Genomic DNA, 20784 nt, shown 5'->3' on the forward strand with positions numbered 1-20784 from the left:
TTCAGCATGTGGCGATACCTAATACCCAAGAACTGCTTGTGCAATTGACCTGTAAATGTAATAGTTTCATATACTCTATATGCACTGTTGTGACAATAAATCTTGAATGAATTGGAAAATTCTTAAAGGGTGTACTAATTTTTTTCCCGGCAGCATATATTTGTTACAGGTTCCTCTTGTGGTGTCGAGATGATAAACCAAGGATGACTGCTGCTGCTGTGCGGGAGGTACTGTGGTTTGGTTATGCTCGCATCCCTGCAGAATTCAAACGGACCTGCTGAATCATACTTGGAAATGAAGTTACAACAATTTGCTCATGTCTGACGTCCTGCAAGTTTGAAAAAAGAGATTTTTCAATATATTTATTTCACTTGCTATTTAGTTCCCTATCACATTGATAAACCACGTATTTAATTTAACTACGTCACCACATAAAAAAGGAGCAAAAGAAAGTGGGTGAATCTGAAATTTTAAAAAAATGGATGGACATAAAAATTATATTGTACAGGGTGAGTCATAAATTATGAAAAATTTCGTGCACGTGGTCGTATAATGAACAACAAACACAAGATTGTTTTCTCATGTTCCTGTGTCAATAAATGGTAATGCAACTTACTTTCATAAAAACCGAGTAATCTAAGAATTCTGAGTTTCATATAAGCTAGAAGGAAACAGGGGCAAAACTGCACAAAATCATAGTGTTATACGCTGCTGTAGCCAACATTCTGTCCTGAACTGTTAACCGCACACTCTGTTTATAGCTTGAGCTTCAAATTGCACAGCACTGTACATTTATCACTGTCATCAACGTGTGTTTTACGAGTTCTTATACAACTGTTACTGCCCTGCAATTGTGTGAATGTGTTCCTGTGTCTTCTCAGCACTGGCACCTACAAATCAGAACTGTGCTGTGAATTTCTTACAATTCAGATCTTCACGTTATTCTTATACGGTTTAGTAGGAAAAAAAACTTGTTGACTTATGCAAAATAGCGTGCGATCCTCGAAATGTATTTACTCATTATTGACTCGCCCAGTGTAGAAAGAAGTTAACTGCCTTGCCGCGGTGTGGCTTCCATCATGTTGGCAGGCGGCGCGCTCTCTCAGTCCTTGTAACATCAGTTGAGGAGCTATTTGACTGACAAGTAGCGGCTCAAAATCACGAAAAATGACAACACCCCGACGCCACGCCCTATCCCCATCAACTGTTCAAATGTGCGTGATTTCCTAAAAGACAAAACTGCTGGGGTCATCGGTCCCTAGACTTACACACTACTCTAAACTAACTTATCCTAAGAACAACACACACATCCATGCCCAAGAGAGGACTCGATCCTCCGGTGGGAGGAGCCGCGGAGTCCGTGGCATGGCGCCTCAAAAATGGTTCAAATGGCTCTGAGTACTATGGGACTTAACATCTGAGGTCATCAGTCCCCTAGAACTTAGAACTACTTAAACCTAACTAACCTAAGGACATCATACACATCCATGCCAGAGGCAGGATTCGAACCTGCGACCGTAGCAGTCCCACGTTTCCAGACTGCGCGCCTAGAACCACTAGACCAACGCGGCCGGCAACGGCCATTCGGCGCGGCCCTATCCGCATCCGATGACACCATTAGGAAAGGATGACACAACGGTCGGTCAGGACCGTATAGTCTTCCGAGATCTGGTCGGACGCAGAAATCTGTATAGTAATAAAGGAAACTATCGCAAGGAGAAAGTAGAAGTCCATGGCAGCGCTCATTGACAAATGAGGGGTATAGTAGAGATAAAGGGCAGTAGTAGAGAAAACTATGCAATAACGCTAAGCGTTTGTATATACAGCAGTACAGGAACTTGATTAAGTGTGACAGGTACGCAGAGATGAAGGCATTAGAAAAGAACTGAAAGACCCATTAGATCACTGAAATAAACAAAAACAAAGGGACGATAGAGACTGGTCCTACTAGGAAATAGTAGTGTCTTAAGAGCTGATCGGAGACTGCGAGACGGCCGGGGTGGCAGAGCGGTTCTAGGCGCTACAGTCTGGAACCGTGCGACCGCTACGGTCGCAGGTTCGAATCCTGCCTCGGGCATGGATGTGTGTGCTATCCTTAGGTTAGTTAGGTTTAAGTAGTTCTAAGTTCTACGGGACTGATCACCTCAGAAGTTAAGTCCCATAGTGCTCAGAGCCATTTGAACCATTTTTTTTTTTTTTTCGAGACTGCGAAGAGCGCCATACGTCAGTGGTTGTGTTAAATTTTTCCATGAAAGTTAAGCTGTTGTGCAGCTAGCCTTCAGTCATCCAGATTTGTACTCACCTGCACAACAAAGTCTCACTTCTATTCTGGATTACATTCGAGGGCCTCAAAATTCTTATTCTCAACCTCCTTCTATGACATGAGGTATAAGAAGAAAAAGAAGAAGGGGAAGGGCGAGAAGAACAACAAGAACAAGAACAAAGGAATGGATTGGAGGACACTAAAACAGAAAAGGTACGGTCTTGTATGGAATTGAATCATTAGGAGATTCGTACTGGACTCTGTTTAGCAACACTTCGATTAGACCTACCTTTTCTCGATGCGGAGACGCTCGTTTCTTGATTTCGGCTACTAGATACAGCCACTCTCGTTACCGCTAGAAGACCAACGCAGCGAAATGGTAAAGAATATATTTCTGTATTCTTTGTGTTGGCTGTGTATTAATTGGCAGTGGTGTAGCAATGTTATTATAGCAAGAAAGGCAACTTAAGACTGTGCTATGAACCATATTTTGAACTGCATATTTATGAAATGTGGAACTTTTACTTTCATTTCAAAGCCGTGTTGATGTCATTAAGAGAATAAACAGGCCAACAGCGATGTGGGTTAAACACAAATAGGATGACGTCGTCGGGTCATGGCGTGAAGCTTTCCGTGGGCGCCAGTTACGCCACTGCCCTCGTTGTCAATAAGACAAAGTGTAGGTCTTATCTTCCGCCCTCCAGCTGAGTGCTGTCTTTGTGATTCAACTACTTCGCATTTTATCCTCCTCGCTCACCGAATTTCTTTCTCTCGCTGTGTGTGAGGGAGACCAACCGGAAACAGTTTCTAGCCCCTGTTTGCCTTCCACACAAAACATGTAAATTACTACCCTGAGAACTCTAATTAGAGACTTCTTTTAAGATAACTACTAAGAGCTTCTAATTACATGTGGCAAGGGCGAGACCACTGAATATCGCAGGAAAACATTTCTCTTTCTTTGTTTGCGCTGTTACGATTGTAGCGTATTTTTAACAGTAGGAAGACCTGCATGACGAGTTTATCCGTGCTGCAGGATCGTTCGGCATCCAATCACACCTTCTTCTCTGTATTTGGACACATCTCCAGAAATGATTCATCCAATATTGTTTGTGTAGTGAAGACTGCTACTCCTAATAGAAGTAAAATTATCACAGTGTCAATATTTCTATCGCTCCTTCACAGTAGCCATTAATTATGTAGAGAAAAATAATGATTGTTCGTCTTTTTTGACTGACTTTTTTTCCATAACGAAACACGTTTGTCCCTGTTGTTCCAAACTGGGTCAATGGTCTACAACAGAAGTGATTATTTGTTAAATGTACATACTTTGTTTTCAGTTGTTTCGTTTAGAAAGATACATTTGGAAGCAAGACATTTAGGTTAACTTGTTATTACATTACTTGCAAGTAAAGTACAGGGCTATTACAAATGATTGAAGCGATTTCATAAATTCACTGTAGCTCCATTCATTGACATATGGTCACGACACACTACAGATACGTAGAAAAACTCATAAAGTTTTGTTCGGCTGAAGCCGCACTTCAGGTTTCTGCCGTCAGAGCGCTCGAGAGCGCAGTGAGACAAAATGGTGACAGTAGCAGAGAAAGCGTATGTCGTGCTTGAAATGCACTCACATCAGTCACTCATAACAGTGCAACGACACATCAGGACGAAGTTCAACAAAGATCCACCAACTGATAACTCCATTCGGCGATGGTATGCGCAGTTTAAAGATTCTGGATGCCTCTGTAAGGGGAAATCAACGGGTCGGCCTGCAGTGAGCGAAGAAACGGTTGAACGCGTGCGGGCAAGTTTCACGCGTAGCCCGCGGAAAATTGGCTCATGCCACAACTGGAGACCGACAGCGCCGACTTCATCTTTCAACAGGATGGTGCTCCACCGCACTTCCATCATGATGTTCGGCATTTCTTAAACAGGAGATTGGAAAACCCATGGATCGGTCGTGGTGGAGATCATGATCAGCAATTCATGTCATGGCCTCCACGCTCTCCCGACTTAACCCCATGCGATTTCTTTCTGTGGGGTTATGTGAAAGATTCAGTGTTTAAACCTCCTCTACCAAGAAACGTGCCAGAACTGCGAGCTCGCATCAACGATGCTTTCGAACTCATTGATGGGGACATGCTGCACCGAGTGTGGGAGAAACTTGATTATCGGCTTGATGTCTGCCGAATCACTAAAGGGGCACATATCGAACATTTGTGAATGCCTAAAAAAACTTTTTGAGTTTTTGTATGTGTGTGCAAAGCATTGTGAAAATATCTCAAATAATAAAGTTATTGTAGAGCTGTGAAATCGCTTCAATCATTTGTAATAACCCTGCATATATGCTAAGGACTTTATTTTATCTATTCTAACATACGTGTCCACTGGCTCCGCTGTTAGCCCTTCTGTATTCGACATCACGATAAAACGAGGCAAACGACATCCGACAGGAGTCTATTGCACTACATTGTACGTAACCTTGCTGCCGAACTGATCGATCATGATAAGTTCTGATGTGCAGAGGGAAGCGGCGGACTGGGTCCGTTGAACTAGGGAGATCACGCTACTGATATTTACATATATTCTTTTTTGTTCTATTGATTCTGAATCTTAAGTTTTTGTATAAATGTAAATGTGTTCCTCCTGTTTGTGTCTCTACGTTATTGAGAACATTTTCCGTGTGGTTCTCTATGTGAAACAGTTTTTCTGGAGACTGAGCAGTCCATTTTCTTACTATTAGTCTTTCCATGGATTTCACTGCTGGTGCAAGGAGTAAGTACCTTTTATATCTACGCAGCCATTGAGTAGGTAGGCCTATAAATCCTGCGGCTTACTTTACTACCTCTGCAAAAGGCATCATAATTTCATGGAAACCTTGCTCGCTACTGCAATAAATCGTTTTCAACTAAAAGCAGTTCTGTAAATGGTGATACTGGTATAATTGTCGGAACGCTCAGCGGATAAACCGAAATAAATATAACTTGTGACTGGCCCTTCTATTGTAATTTTTAATTTAATTAACAGTTTGCTATCGTAAGTGCAAGACCACCTTCATGTTCGAGACTACTGGTCCAGCTCTATTTCTTTTAACCCAAACACAGACAAGGGTGACTTTTACTTAATTCAGTTTCTTCTAAGTGATTCATTGGCCGGACGACTATGAAATTCATAGGAGTTCAAAGAGTTTCTTCACTTCTGAGTTTCTTCATACCGATGTAAAGACATAGAAATACACAAATGTGTATTTCTATGTCAGTTTCAATATACCTGGCTGGATGGGAAAGTGTCAAACATCAAACGGTAGCTTCAACTATTACTTTTGGGTTTGTAGGTTTACCAATTGTTGAAGGCCACCTCATACTACGTAAATATTTTGGAAATGTTGATAATTGAAATGAACAGGCTGACTGCAGAGTTAATATACATCTAACAGTCCAAACTAATGACGAGTGGTAAAAAGAAAAATAACAAAGCGATAAAGATCGTAACTAGGGGAGACATGGAGAAAATAATGAATACAAGATTACATAGCGCGAAAGAAGCGAGGCAGCCATTAAGAGCTATTAGCACTTTTTTCTCGAGACTAGAATACCCCGTTTAAGATAAATTGAAGTAGAAATATCTGCTAATGTGTCCCCGGCGCATTGCAATAAGAAATTAAACGTGATCCATGTGAAAACCAGATAAAGAGAAATTGAAATCCTTGAAATGTGGTGTCATAAAATATCCTTGAAAATTAATTTGACAAATCAAGTATGAAACAAGAGACAAGGAACCATGGCTATGTACCAGCTTTGCCAACGGATGTGGCATGTGGCAATGCTCTCAGGAACAAGTAATGTGGCACCTTAAGCAGCATGTGAAAACCAAATAAAGAGAAACGGAAAACCTTGAAATGTGGTGTCATAAAATAGCCTTGAGAATTAATTTGACAGATCAAGTATGAAACAAGAGACAAGTAACCATGGCTATGGACCGGCTTTGCCAACGGAAGTGATATGTGGCAATGCTCTCAGGAGCAGCAGCAAAGGTGAGAAAATTGTGGGGAGAGATAAAAGTGGAAAGTAAAACATTTTCAAGAGCGCTGCTCTTTGCGAGAGCCGCTGTTTTCTTTACCTATAAAACATCTATTACCTGTTGCTGGCATGGGACATGTGCTGCTGTAGTTCTTAAAGACCACCGCTGGAACAACTGGCTTGGCCGAACAACGTCGTGGCACATTTACAGGACAAACTGAGTCGAAGGACCGTTGATAAAATGAAATATAAAGTTGGCCAAAATAAAACAAAATTGACACAGGCATTGGTATTTTGTGTGAAGAATCCCAAAAAACTAGTCAAAGGACTAAAGGCTATAGAAAATGACAATCAGAATTACGCTAAGAAGTGAGCAAGCGGTTAAATATTCGTCCTTCTTTTGTCCATAGAGAATGGAAACACGATACAAAGTCTGTTAAAATACACCAACTACTTATATATTATATTATTGTAGTTTCTAAAATACATATATGAGGCTCAATGTGGGTTAACACGTAAAGTTTTTGTATTAAAAGAGGATTTGGGTGTTTTAATAAATACTGCAAAATACTCTGAACAAACAACTTTAATGAAGAATATTTGCGTCTTCTAAAAAAACCAAGAGTATTGTTTTTATATAAGAGTCAAGACACTTTAAAAAATCAGAAAACTCTGTGAGACACAAAAAATTTTTCATTTTTTCTCTTAAGTGTTGTAACGTTCTTTTAAAAAAAGAAATATTTTCGATTACTTTGAATGTATGTCTGGACTGTGGAATGGATGGATGACTCGAATAACCGTGTAGCGTGTTGTAACTGCAACTGGTGTGTTTCTTCTGTCTTATTGTTGGCAAAACTTTGTACGAATTGATTGGGCAGTACAACTCCCAATATCAATAAAGAAATACAGTCACTGGAAAATACATTCAGCACCTTAGGCACTGAATCCTATGTCCCTGTTCAAAACTAGGAACTTTGCTCACTATGCACATAACAAGTAAATTAAATTTTCTTACCTCTAGAGCAGCAACGGAGGAACGCGATATATTCTGGTCTCTCATAAAAAAGTATGAGTATGCTAACTAAAGGCTCGGCGATGTGCAATGTTGGCTGTGATACTTCGAAATGCACATGAAATTGTTCTTATCATATTCTGGTGCCACATACAAGTGTGCCCCAGTAGACTCCTTTCAGTGTGGTTAAATCTTCTCTCCTCACAAAACCAGCAGAAATAGCCCATCATGGAGAGATCCCATCGGCCCTGATATCTGGTTTCCGTTGTTCTGTTGTCTTATTGTGATCTTTCATCTTGTTTTGGCTGATAAATGAAAACACTTATGAAAAGTCCAAATTTTTTGAAAAACATATGACCTGGACAGAGAGGCGGTACTGATTGTGGTCAATTACTAATACTTAGTTTTTTTGCAAAATTGTATTGCAAGTTCAGTTTGGCTTTTTACAAAAATTTGACAATAGAAGTTGGTAAGAAAAATACATCATATTTACCAAGTGATCCACAATCAATGATTTATACAGCAAGTATTATCTACCCTCATTAAACTAGTATAAACGCAAATCATCAAATTCAATATAGCTCTGTCAATAAATCTTAGAAACATTACAAAAGTGAAATATCTAACTAGCCCTTTTATCAAAACAGTTAACGTACATTCTGGGGCTACTCAACAATTACAAATTATCAGCCAATTCATCTATACTTACGCACTGGAAAAAACAAAAATCATAATTATTGAACATATTTACCTTTCTTGCATGAAGACCTCTGCTTCCAAGTTCAACAATATTGACACACCTAAATTAATCTAACGCTTGGTGCCTTTACACGGCACACTACAAAACTTCCTACGCCATCGTTTTCGCTCACCGACAGCTGCCTACAACTGTGTGCCAAAGGCTCTCTTACTCTTAACACTTTGGGTCTGCGGTCGTACACAGTCAGCGATCCATATGTCGCCTATCAGAAACATACATCATTTTATACTAGTTTCATTTTAATTTATGTTAATGTTCTTATCATATTCTGGTGCCACATACAAGTGTGCCCCAGTAGACTCCTTTCAGTGTGGTTAAATCTTCTCTCCTCACAAAACCAGCAGAAATAGCCCATCATGGAGAGATCCCATCGGCCCTGATATCTGGTTTCCGTTGTTCTGTTGTCTTATTGTGATCTTTCATCTTGTTTGTCACTAACTGCTCGTAGAGCTTTTGGGAAAGAGTCCAGGTGCGAATGGACGAAGTGTTATTTTAGAGACATTCGGCATCTTATGGGATTATAGCATCTGTCATCACAACGGTATTAACAAGAAACTTGTAATTTTTCTCCCTTTACTGCCGACAAAGCAATTCATTCACATGTGTGTGACATCAGGTTATCGGTACTAAGATGCGTTCATTTATTTTGTCAGCAAGGTCTCAGGCATTCATTCCTCATATTACAGAGAGGCTGGCCACACATGTTCCTAACTGACGGAGAGGGGAGTGGGGGGGGGGGGGGAGATGTGTACTACTGGAGTGCCAAGAACAGTTAGAGAAAACATCTGAGCAATTCTGAAGAAGGTGGTCGCTGACAGAAAACAATGAACTGATTGATAAACGATTGTGGTCCATGACTGGATTCATAATAAAATATTTAGTGAAGGGGAAGTCTGTAATGGTGTACTTAACAGTCATACAGATGGTAAATTCTCCAGAATGAACTGCATGGTATATTGCAGGAACTTTGTCTGGGCGACTATTACCTAATATATCTCGATTTAGAATCAGATTTTACTGAGGTTTTTGGCAGAATGATCTGTGATTACCTAACAAGAATCATGAATTTTGTGTGCGAGAAGACTAACAATGATAGAGAACAATGATAAGACGTTTGAAATAAACATTTTAGTGTGGAAAAGCTCCAACTGTACTATAAAGACGTAATAAATTTATATATTGAGTCACAAGCCGAATAATGAACAGCGATATCAATAGCTACGATAATGATTTTATAAGGTGTCCCAGAGATACACCTATGAGAAAACTTTATATCTTCTATTGCTAAAGAACATAATATTACCAGACTGGAAGCTGTGGTTTGTGATTATAGAACGGATAGTGCTTTTGAGCCTGCTAAAGCGTGTATAAGTATGTTAAATACCTCTCCACTTTGCAACGCCGTAAGTTAGCATCCTCAGTAGAAAATGACAAACATTTTGTACTGCAAGATGAAGTCAACACCCTAGCATAGTGCTCACTACAGTGTCTGGGTGACTTTGAAGGTAGCTGAAAGTTGGTTACTGATAGCATAGCGAACATCATTTCCTACCTATACAAATGGGTATTAAATTCCTATGTTTAAACTACTGTTCATTATATTATTTCATAGTTTCCACCAAGTAACGACATAATTCAGTCATCGCAAAGGGTGCCTTATATATTTAGATGACCGATACAACAATATTTGTTTTCCTTAAAGCGATGTTTTACTTTCACGCAAGGATCGAATTTTCGTTCATGATCAAAGATCGAATATTCCTCTATGTGGTATCTTGTCCAAAGATATTACTACTCTTGGGACTAATAGTAGTACACCCAAGAGGATGTCGAATGTCTTTGAAGGGAAGCAAATCGGGCAGACACCATGTTAATCTAAGTGTTTATGAAGCTGACATGTATTTGGTGCTTTCCATAGCTATACTTGCTTATTACGAATATATGCGGTTTAAGTGATACACTGCATTACAGAAATCCCCGAAACGCTCCATTTTCAGTAATGTTTCTTCGATTATGTGTCGGAAACTGTGACACTAACTGCTGAACACACTACAGGTCTTGGTATTATTTAATAGATGATTATGGCAAGGAAGGAGATACAGTGCCTTGGCGTTGTAGTTCAGAGCTTTAAATTTCGCTGCTTTTTCTAGAAGTTCGTCTTCATACCACCAGTGAAACATAACCTCAAAAGGGCGTACCAAGCGAGGTGGCTCAATGGCTAGCACAATGGACTCACATTAAGGATGACTGTGTAAATCTATGTCCAGACATCCAGATTTAGGTTTTCTCTGAGTTCCCTGACTCGCTCCAAGCAAATGCCAGGATGGTCATTTTGAAAGGCGACGGTCAAATTCCTGCCCCATCCTTGTAACATTCCGTGCGTGTGCGCCGTCTCTAACGACCTCGATGTCCACAGGACGTTAAACTCGAATCTTCCTTCATGTAGACCTAACACCGAAAATAATATATTAGCCAGTCAAAAACGGCAATTATATTTTTCTAATGTAGATCATTACGCATTATGTTCTTTCCCCCTAAGAGGAACTGACAACAATCAACTTGGTCGCTTGGAGTATAATTTTAACCTCACGTGTTTTGTACTTTTATATTACCGTAATACAGACCATTTAGACATGGAAATAGCGTTATGACAACTTCAGTGTCAACCGTCGAGTTTTAGGCATCACTTGCACTTCAGTTTGTTATCTATAACAATATATAACTTGTGTTTCCTGAGACGTTAGACTTCACGCCCTCTGCACTTTCTTAACACCAGGTTTCATTTTGGTTGGCTGTTAGTCTCCCATTCATTAACATTTGATTTTTTTCTTTAATTCATTTTAACTTTTAATATCATGTTTATCTTGTTAGATCATTTACGCATGTATATGTTCATATATTTCTGTTGTACGTCCTGCATACAGGTCGCAGTTGTGTAGACAATGCCCAATACAGCTTTTAAAAATGTGATGAAATAGTTGTTTTGGTTATCTGCTGTGAAGCCATCGTACAATTGTTTCATGAATCAGTACTGAGAATGTTACGCACCAGTTGTCAGACGTGCGAAGTCTCGGGTCACACATAGTCTCCACTGTACTTCGCTCCTACAGGAAACTCTAAATTCGTGCCACTGCCCTCCTCCCACGACGTGGACGAGAGGTTGGACATGTAGGAGAAAAGACTGAAACAATACGAAACACTCTGCAGATCATGCCCCTAAAAGAAATTATGGAAAGTAGTAGGCCTAAATGGTTTAGACACATTAGAAGAATGGTACCAGATAGATTTCCTAGAATTGACGTAATCTGGACGAGGGCCCATTGGAAGACCACGAACAATATGGAGAGACTAGGTGAAGGATGATGTAAATCGAAGATGACTGCAGTGTGAGGAGATGCTAAATGCTTGGAAGAGGCTCTGTGAACGGCCCGCATAGGAAGAAATGTTTCAGTAGGAGGAAGACGAAGAAATTGCTAACAATCTAATTTTCATTCCCAGTAAGAACATAATAACTCATATTTTATTTCTCTAATCAGCATGCCTGGATATCAGTCATAGAGAGCAGAGGAAGAGGGGTGGAACAAAAGGGATGCTTTTCAGATGTATGTTGGAGTCTGATCCCAATGGTTTGTTGGTAGCACGTGTAACAAGTAAAGACCTTAGATCATTAAAATCTCCGGAGGACAAATATGTAACCAATGTATTGTGGACTGCCACGAGAATCAAAGAGCTGCAAACCAAACGATTGTGCTTGGGAAAACAGGAAGGCATAAGTGAAGAGGATCACCGAGAAGGGCGTGTTTTCACTTCAGAGAGAAAGCTAAAGTGGGAGAAGTGTAGGAAACGAAATGGCGCGATGAATCTTAGCTATAGAAAATTTCTCCACTAGATAACGTTTCCGGGATAGCATAAAACATATGCTTTCACCGAACAGTATCTGATAAAGATCTCTGCGAGTGTGCTGTATACATCCCTGGCATTTCCGTGTTTCTGTTACGATGTTACGACGGCGTTAATTATCGAAGCTACGCACCTGAGCGCAGTGTCCACACACACACCTACCTTCGTCGCATGGACGCTGAAAGGGGTGGGGCAGTGGTTGTGTGTTAGGCGGCGCCTCTTTACGAGCCCTGCGGCGCCTCTGAATGGCTGTTTACCGCCTGGAGGGCGGCCGCTTTCAATTATTCAGGTCCTCCAACTAATTGCCCAGCTCTGTGCTTACGCACAGACAGTGGCACATCCAAGCGGAGAGGCGCTTTATCGACGGCCGTGGTGTACAGTCGCCTGCTTAATTGCTCTGTTTGTGCACCTGTGTACCGGGTGCCACCATAACGACACGCCAGACGATAATTTCCGATTTATCGCGGCGATCTTAGCCCTGCTGGGAACGTAATAACGGCTGCCTGAATTCAGCTTATTGTGAATGTCATCCATATTTACTGCAGGACTTCATGCTTTCAAAATGTGTTGCTTATTTCATTCTGAAATACTATAGTACAAAAGAAACCGATGAAACAGTTGCACTAAGTTTTAGAAAAATTCATGTTTAACTTATTTTGTGCAGATATCTGTGTGGAAATTACGTACAAACTTAACGATGCGGTGGCTAATGTCGTAAACCTTTTGGCTGGACTGCGGATTTCAGTGATTTGCCTTAAATCTGCTCAGTATAGTTCTATGATTCCAGTTCAAAGGACGTTCTGTCTCGTCCAACACCAAATTAGCTATAGTAGCGCTCAAAAGTATTTTGTAGAAAGCATTAGTTCAGCTTCCATAAAGCTAAATGTGTAATAGAAAATCTGCCAGTGTATAACTGAAAAGCATGTAATTATAATCCTTTTGTCCGCAGCTCGTGGTCTTGCGGTAGCATTCTTGCTGCCTGTGCACGGGGTCCCGGGTTCGATTCCCGGCGGAGTCAGGGATTTATTCCGCCTCGAGATGGCTGAGTGTTGTGTCGCTTTTATCTTCATCATTCATCCCCATTACCGTCGGAGGAAGGCAATGGCAAACCACCTCCGCTAGGACCTTGCCTAGTACAGCGGTGCGGGCATCCCGCATCATCCCCTACGCTCCTTGGAGTATGGGACTTCATCATCATAACCCTTTTACTACAAAATTACATTTATTTTCAACAAAGTTATCTTACATCAAAATAGAAATACCAATCCAGGTGCAAGAGTAATTGTAGGAATAAAAAAAAGCTTTTTTGGGATCTAGAGGACAAATCGGTATTTCGTAGCATACGTATGAACTTTAATCACAGCTTCACATCAGTTTGACATTGAATTCATAAGCTATTGTAACAGGTCAAATGGGAATTTTGACATTCTTCCAATAAGACTGCAGTGAATTGTTCTTTATTTGGTTAGTTACTATGTCAAATACTTTCATCCAATGTGTCCTAGAGCCACGAGGGATCTGCAGCTGTAATACGTATGGTGTAAATTGAAGGTGGAGGAGGAGGGCATGGGAAGAGAGAAGGAACTAATGGCACCAGCTGCAATTGGGACCTTATGCGGAATCAGCGGCCAAATTCAATTTACATGATATGTATCAAAGGAGCACATCCCGTATGGTTTCTGTCCTTTCGAACATGTCCGAAATAACGGATACCATGCATTCACATAATATGATGCACGTCAATGAGCAATGAATCCACAAACTTCAGTGGAGATGCAAATTTACGTGCGGCTTTCAGTGAGAATCTATAATTAGCGAGTATGGAAGGTATGGTCGGGGACTGCCGACAGAAAGCGCTAGGCGGGAATGTGAGTTGGCCGGGGAGCATGCCGAGGTAGTCCGCACATTTATGTAAACACTGTGTCCGGGTGGCACAGTGGTTAACTGCCTAAACAACCGGAGGTCCCGGATTCGAGTCCCCGTCCGGCACACACTTTCATTCGTCGTCTCTGATTACACATAAAAATATATCATCAGTTCCTTCCATTTCCGTTCCTGCTCCCCCCCACCCTTCCACCTACAGTTTGAGAAATAAAAGGAAAGCAAACTCCTGCGGAGGGACATGCTCTGTAACAGTAGCAACCATATAATGAATACACCATGACATTGCAGAGTAGTCAACAAATTCCAAAGAAAAGGTCACTCCTGATGTTCTTAAGGTTAAGCCCGTCAGAGGAATCATTAAGTTTGTGAATACTGTTTGTTCTGTTTGAGGTGAGATCGCAGTGTTATATCATTCCTGACCGTGCCTGTGGACTCGTTCTGCTCGCTACTGCGGACCCCACATCCGGTTTCCAGTATCTGGGCGATGGGAGCTTTTGTCGATCTGGGAGTGAACTATCAGCCTTTCTATAATCATGAATGGATTCCGATAGGGTCTTTATATGCTGGAATAAGACCTAATGGTATTCTCATGATAGAAGCGGTTTTCCAGCAACTGTTGGGAAAAAAAGCTGTTGAGAAGCCGTGGTAGGAAGCAGTGCTTTGCGGAGCAATGTTGTTAGCGTGAGCGGAAACTGGCATTCGGTTTCCGAGTCTGACTGCTAACAGACCTGAATGTAAAATAATTTCGTGGAACTGCTTGGAGCTCGCCAAATCGCAGAGTCGGCCGACAGGTTTCGTACACGTAAGGGGCAAGTAGTGCGGAGGAGATATTTTAAGAGAGTTGAATGTATCAAGTAAGGATCCTCTGTGAGCGATCACATAAGTTGTTATACTAGTATGGAAAAATTAGCAAGAGTTCGGAAGTGTGAATTCTACTGAACCTTTCGGTTGTAGTCGGTGATTGGTGAGGTTTAAAGTAGGTGCATTTGCTCGGTAACAGGAGGCCTCATTGCAAAGCGCGAAACAATTATCTAAATTTGTTTCCGTGGGAATGTGGAGTGTGGTGATGACCTTGGAGATTTCTACTTATTATTGTAACTTGTGTAGACTTAAGTAACCGTCGCCGTTGCTCTTCAAACCTTCGTGTTTGTACCTGATACATACCGTGTAACCTTTTCAGTTCATTGTGATAGCTCTCTAATCTTTAAGCCGCGTAGCCTGTGTACTGTGACATAAACAAACTGTGACTGTGCCGTCTCCTGAAACTGAAATGTGTCTGTCCAACACTATGAATGTAGTATGATATAGAACTGTCTGAAGGCAACATTTCAACATGATAGGAAATTTGACCTAGCATCTGTAGCTGATAAGTTTCCAACAACCAAGTCTTTGATACGACTGCCGTTTCGGACAACTATCAGCAATTAGCGATACTAATCTGAACATCTACAGAATACTCCGAACAATGTTCTGTCGTGGGCCTGATAATTCTTACCTGCTCTGCCACCCTACTTGGAATGGAACATTTGCTGCAATTTGACCCGAAATATATCACACACGGTGATGTTTTGTTTTCCGGAATCCATGCAAGGTAATCGAGAAGTGGCTGTCCGAACAGAGTTATATTAATAAGGAATACAATTTCTACATTATAACTCGCGAAATGAAAGATTTTCACCAATCATATCGCTCACATATTTGTAGACGTAGCAAACGCAAATGCACTGGCGGATATTACCTTCTTCAGCGTACCCAGAGATGCAGAAGGTGGCATCTCGAAAGTAAATAAGCGCACCATCACTGACAATAATACACTTCTGGAAATTGAAATAAGAACACCGTGAATTCATTGTCCCAGGAAGGGGAAACTTTATTGACACATTCCTGGGGTCAGATACATCACATGATCACACTGACAGAACCACAGGCACATAGACACAGGCAACAGAGCATGCACAATGTCGGCACTAGTACAGTGTATATCCACCTTTCGCAGCAATGTAGGCTGCTATTCTCCCATGGAGACGATCGTAGAGATGCTGCATGTAGTCCTGTGGAACGGCTTGCCATGCCATTTCCACCTGGCGCCTCAGTTGGACCAGCGTTCGTGCTGGACGTGCAGACCGCGTGAGACGACGCTTCATCCAGTCCCAAACATGCTCAATGGGGGACAGATCCGGAGATCGTGCTGGCCAGGGTAGTTGACTTACACCTTCTAGAGCACGTTGGGTGGTACGGGATACATGCGGACGTGCATTGTCCTGTTGGAACAGCAAGTCCCCTTGCCGGTCTAGGAATGGTAGAACGATGGGTTCGATGACGGTTTGGATGTACCGTGCACTATTCAGTGTCCCCTCGACGATCACCAGTGGTGTACGGCCAGTGTAGGAGATCGCTCCCCACACCATGATGCCGGGTGTTGGCCCTGTGTGCCTCGGTCGTATGCAGTCCTGATTGTGGCGCTCACCTGCACGGCGCCAAACACGCATACGACCATCATTGGCACCAAGGCAGAAGCGACTCTCATCGCTGAAGACGACACGTCTCCATTCGTCCCTCCATTCACGCCTGTCGCGACACCACTGGAGGCGGGCTGCACGATGTTGGGGCGTGAGCGGAAGACGGCCTAACGGTGTGCGGGACCGTAGCCCAGCTTCATGGAGACGGTTGCGAATGGTCCTCGCCGATACCCCAGGAGCAACAGTGTCCCTAATTTGCTGGGAAGTGGCGGTGCGGTCCCCTACGGCACTGCGTAGGATCCTACGGTCTTGGCGTGCATCCGTGCGTCGCTGCGGTCCGGTCCCAGGTCGACGGGCACGTGCACCTTCCGCCGACCACTGGCGACAACATCGATGTACAGTGGAGACCTCACGCCCCACGTGTTGAGCAATTCGGCGGTACGTCCACCCGGCCTCCCGCATGCCCACTATACGCCCTCGCTCAAAGTCCGTCAACTGCACATACGGTTCACGTCCACGCTGTCGCGGCATGCTACCAGTGTTAAAGACTGCGATGGAGCTCCGTATGCCACGGCAAACTGGCTGACACTAACGGCGGCGGTGCACAAATGCCGCGCAGCTAGCGCCATTCGACGGCCAACACCGCGGTTCCTGGTGTGTCCGCTGTGCCGTGCGTGTGATCATTGCTTGTACAGCCCCCTCGCAGTGTCCGGAGCAAGTATGGTGGGTCTGACACACCGGTGTCAATGTGTTCTTTTTTCCATTTCCAGGAGTGTACAACCTCAGGCAATACGCCCGTGGCCGGCCGCTATGGCCGAGTGGTTTTAGGCGCTTCAGTCCGGAAGTGCGCTGCTGCTACGGTCGCAGGTTCGAATCCTGCCTCGGGCATGGATGTGTGTGATGTCCTTAGATTAGTTAGGTTTGAGTAGTTCTAAGTTCTAGGGGACTGATGACCTCAGATGTTAAGTTCCATAGTGCTTAGAGCCGTTTGAACCATTAACATGCCCGCACTACGAGACCGAGGGCAGCCAAAAAAGTGACGTGACATACCCGTAACAACGTTACCTGTGGTGGCCCAAAGAGATGTCCTCCACACATCTGCTGAGCATGGAGATATTATAAGGGGAGATGGCACTACAGACTTGCACTGTACGTTACGCTGACGGTGACGCCGCCATGTTAAAAGCATGTTTGATCCAGTAATACGACAAATTTGGTCTCTTTAAAGTTACTTTACTTTTGTTATATGTTGAAAATAACCAAGAAGAGAAGTTTTTTATTCGCAAAGCCTCCTTTCGTCGTCCATAATTTTCCTTAATATAAACTGATAGGTCTTTGTCCTTTCCTCGAAAATGCTGAGAACATATTTTGCTACGTTTTACCGGTTGCCAATCTTTTCGTCTCACAGCGTTCACCCAGAGAGTTATTCGAGTTGGATCAATAGGAAATCTAAAGACAAATAACAGAAATAAATTCACTACGATAAAAGCAAACAGGACAATCAAAATTCATGTAGATAAAAGAAATTATCGGTTGTACAAGTCTCCTTATGAATGAAATATGATTCCTTTACACTTTACACTTCAGTCATTACCATTAATACAACTGCAAATTAGGCAGTCTGGCATTTTTGATCAAAACACTCCCACCAGAAAAATGGCTCTGAGCACTATGGGACTCAACATCTTAGGTCATAAGCCCCCTAGAACTTAGAACTACTTAAACCTAACTAACCTAAGGACATCACACACACCCATGCCCGAGGCAGGATTCGAACCTGCGACCGTAGCAGTCCCGCGGTTCCGGACTGCAGCGCCAGAACCGCTAGACCACCGCGGCCGGCACACTCCCACCAGAAGCTAATGTTTGGGAACAACTTACATGGCAGCAGTTGGCTTCAAGATTATGACATCATGACAATTCCCTTATTATACCTCCATCGTGCTGAGAAACCAAACTCTGTGTGCCAAAGATTACAGAGCTCTTTCCACTTTTCATACAGACACCTTACAGTTTTTTGTGTGTTGCTTATTACCTATCGGCGTTTTACTGTTATGTCGTTTTGTGTTTGGAGAAGAGTATCGGTAAAGTCACCAGGAAACACCTAGACACTGTGTATAAAGAGCGATACATATTTATCATTTAATGTTTTGGTCAGTGAGTCTTATTCAGAGTAGATAGAATGAATTGTTGCACGCCAGTTATTAGGGATATAGGAGTAGTGACCATTTCAACCTTCTATCGTGAGTCAAAGCAGTTATGGCGACCTTATTTATGCTGAGTTAATTGTGTAGGAGTGCAAAGGATTAAGCCATGTCAGCCGGCCGCGGTGGTCTAGCGGTTCTGGCGCTGCAGTCCGGAACCACGGGACTGCTACGGTCGCAGGTTCGAATCCTGCCTCGGGCATGGGTGTGTGTGATGTCCTTAGGTTAGTTAGGTTTAAGTAGTTCTAAGTTCTAGGGGATTTATGAGCTAAGATGTTGAGTCCCATAGTGCTCAGAGCCATTTGAACCATTTGATTAAGCCATGTCAACCAATAAACTTTTCCAAGTAAATATGCGCAGCAATACGCCTCGTGTTATTTTGTCTCGCGCGTCGCACGCCATCAAGACTGCATGCATTCTGCCCGCAATCGTTACTGCTGTTTTGCGCAACGCTATGCAAGCTCCGAACGAGACGAAAGCGACGTTTCAAAGTGCACGGAGTTGCACTATCTCCCTACAATTCCTCTAATCGTCCATAACGCCGCAGGCTCTACACTACCTTATCCTAACAAATAAGCCATCACTGTCATCTACAGGCACAGGAACGCACTTGACGTATTACAATAAGACCACCCAAGTAATCAGCCCTCAGCGTTGAAGTACCTCCCACAAACATCTACGTCTGGATATAATGCGCTAAATACAGGCCATAAAATAGTTTAATCTATAGTATTAGGGTGCCAATTTTTAAAAGACTATTGACTGCCTATTCCGTGATGTACATGCTTCTTTAAGACGTTCTTTTCATTCCTTTAGAAGCTGTCCACATAAACTTTGAGGAATGGGACAAGTTTCTTTCATGTATTCACTGACAGTTCGTCAGGACAAAAAAATTTTTGGACCTAACGTATTTTAGCCGTAATTATGTAGTACGAAATAGTTCTCAAACTTAAATCTTTAGACTTGGAATAATCTGTATGTTGAATGTAGAAGTTGAGCTTGGCTGCGCCCTTGATACTAATCCAGTAGATTTGTGTACAGAGGAGTCCAGCTCTTATATTCCTTTCATTCAGTACGCATCTACCACAGTAATATCTCTAAAATATTACAAGCTACTCATCACGGTAACTGGAACAATATAGAAACCCACCAGATACATCAGTTTTCATGCCGGAGGAAGTCACTGGTAAGCTGCGCAGTTTCCTAGAAGTACTGTACATAGGCAGGGATGCACAGGGCCGCGGACCGCATCTGGTCTGCCATTGATCTGATGGCAGCAATTCCCTCACCGTTCGTTCTTCTAAATTTTTATTTTATTTTAGTTTTTTACTCATCCTTCATTCCCTCTCGATAAGGAGAAGGCAGACCCTTATAGAACTTAGTTGTTTTGAACCACACCATTCTACACTCCTGGAAATTGAAATAAGAACACCGTGAATTCATTGTCCCAGGAAGGGGAAACTTTATTGACACATTCCTGGGGTCAGATACATCACATGATCACACTGACAGAACCACAGGCACATAGACACAGACAACAGAGCATGCACAATGTCGGCACTAGTACAGTGTATATCCATCTTTCGCAGCAATGCAGGATGCTATTCTCCCATGGAGACGATCGTAGAGATGCTGGATGTAGTCCTGTGGAACGGCTTGCCATGCCATTTCCACCTGGCGCCTCAGTTGGACCAGCGTTCGTGCTGGACGTGCAGACCGCGTGAGACGACGCTTCATCCAGTCCCAAACATGCTCAATGGGGGACAGATCCGGAGATCTTGCTGGCCAGGGTAGTTGACTTACACCTTCTAGAGCACGTTGGGTGGCACGGGATACATGCGGACGTGCATTGTCCTGTTGGAACAGCAAGTTCCCTTGTCGGTCTAGGAATGGTAGAACGATGGGTTCGATGACGGTTTGGATGTACCGTGCACTATTCAGTGTCCCCTCGACGATCACCAGTGGTGTACGGCCAGTGTAGGAGATCGCTCCCCACACCATGATGCCGAGTGTTGGCCCTGTGTGCCTCGGTCGTATGCAGTCCTGATTGTGGCGCTCACCTGCACGCCGCCAAACACGCATACGACCATCATTGGCACCAAGGCAGAAGCGACTCTCATCGCTGAAGACGACACGTCTCCATTCGTCCCTCCATTCACGCCTGTCGCGACACCACTGGAGGCGGGCTGCACGATGTTGGGGCGTGAGCGGAAGACGGCCTAACGGTGTGCGGGACCGTAGCCCAGCTTCATGGAGACGGTTGCGAATGGTCCTCGCCGA

Source organism: Schistocerca cancellata, chromosome 1 (assembly GCF_023864275.1).
Source record: "Schistocerca cancellata isolate TAMUIC-IGC-003103 chromosome 1, iqSchCanc2.1, whole genome shotgun sequence".
NCBI lineage: Eukaryota > Metazoa > Arthropoda > Insecta > Orthoptera > Acrididae > Schistocerca > Schistocerca cancellata.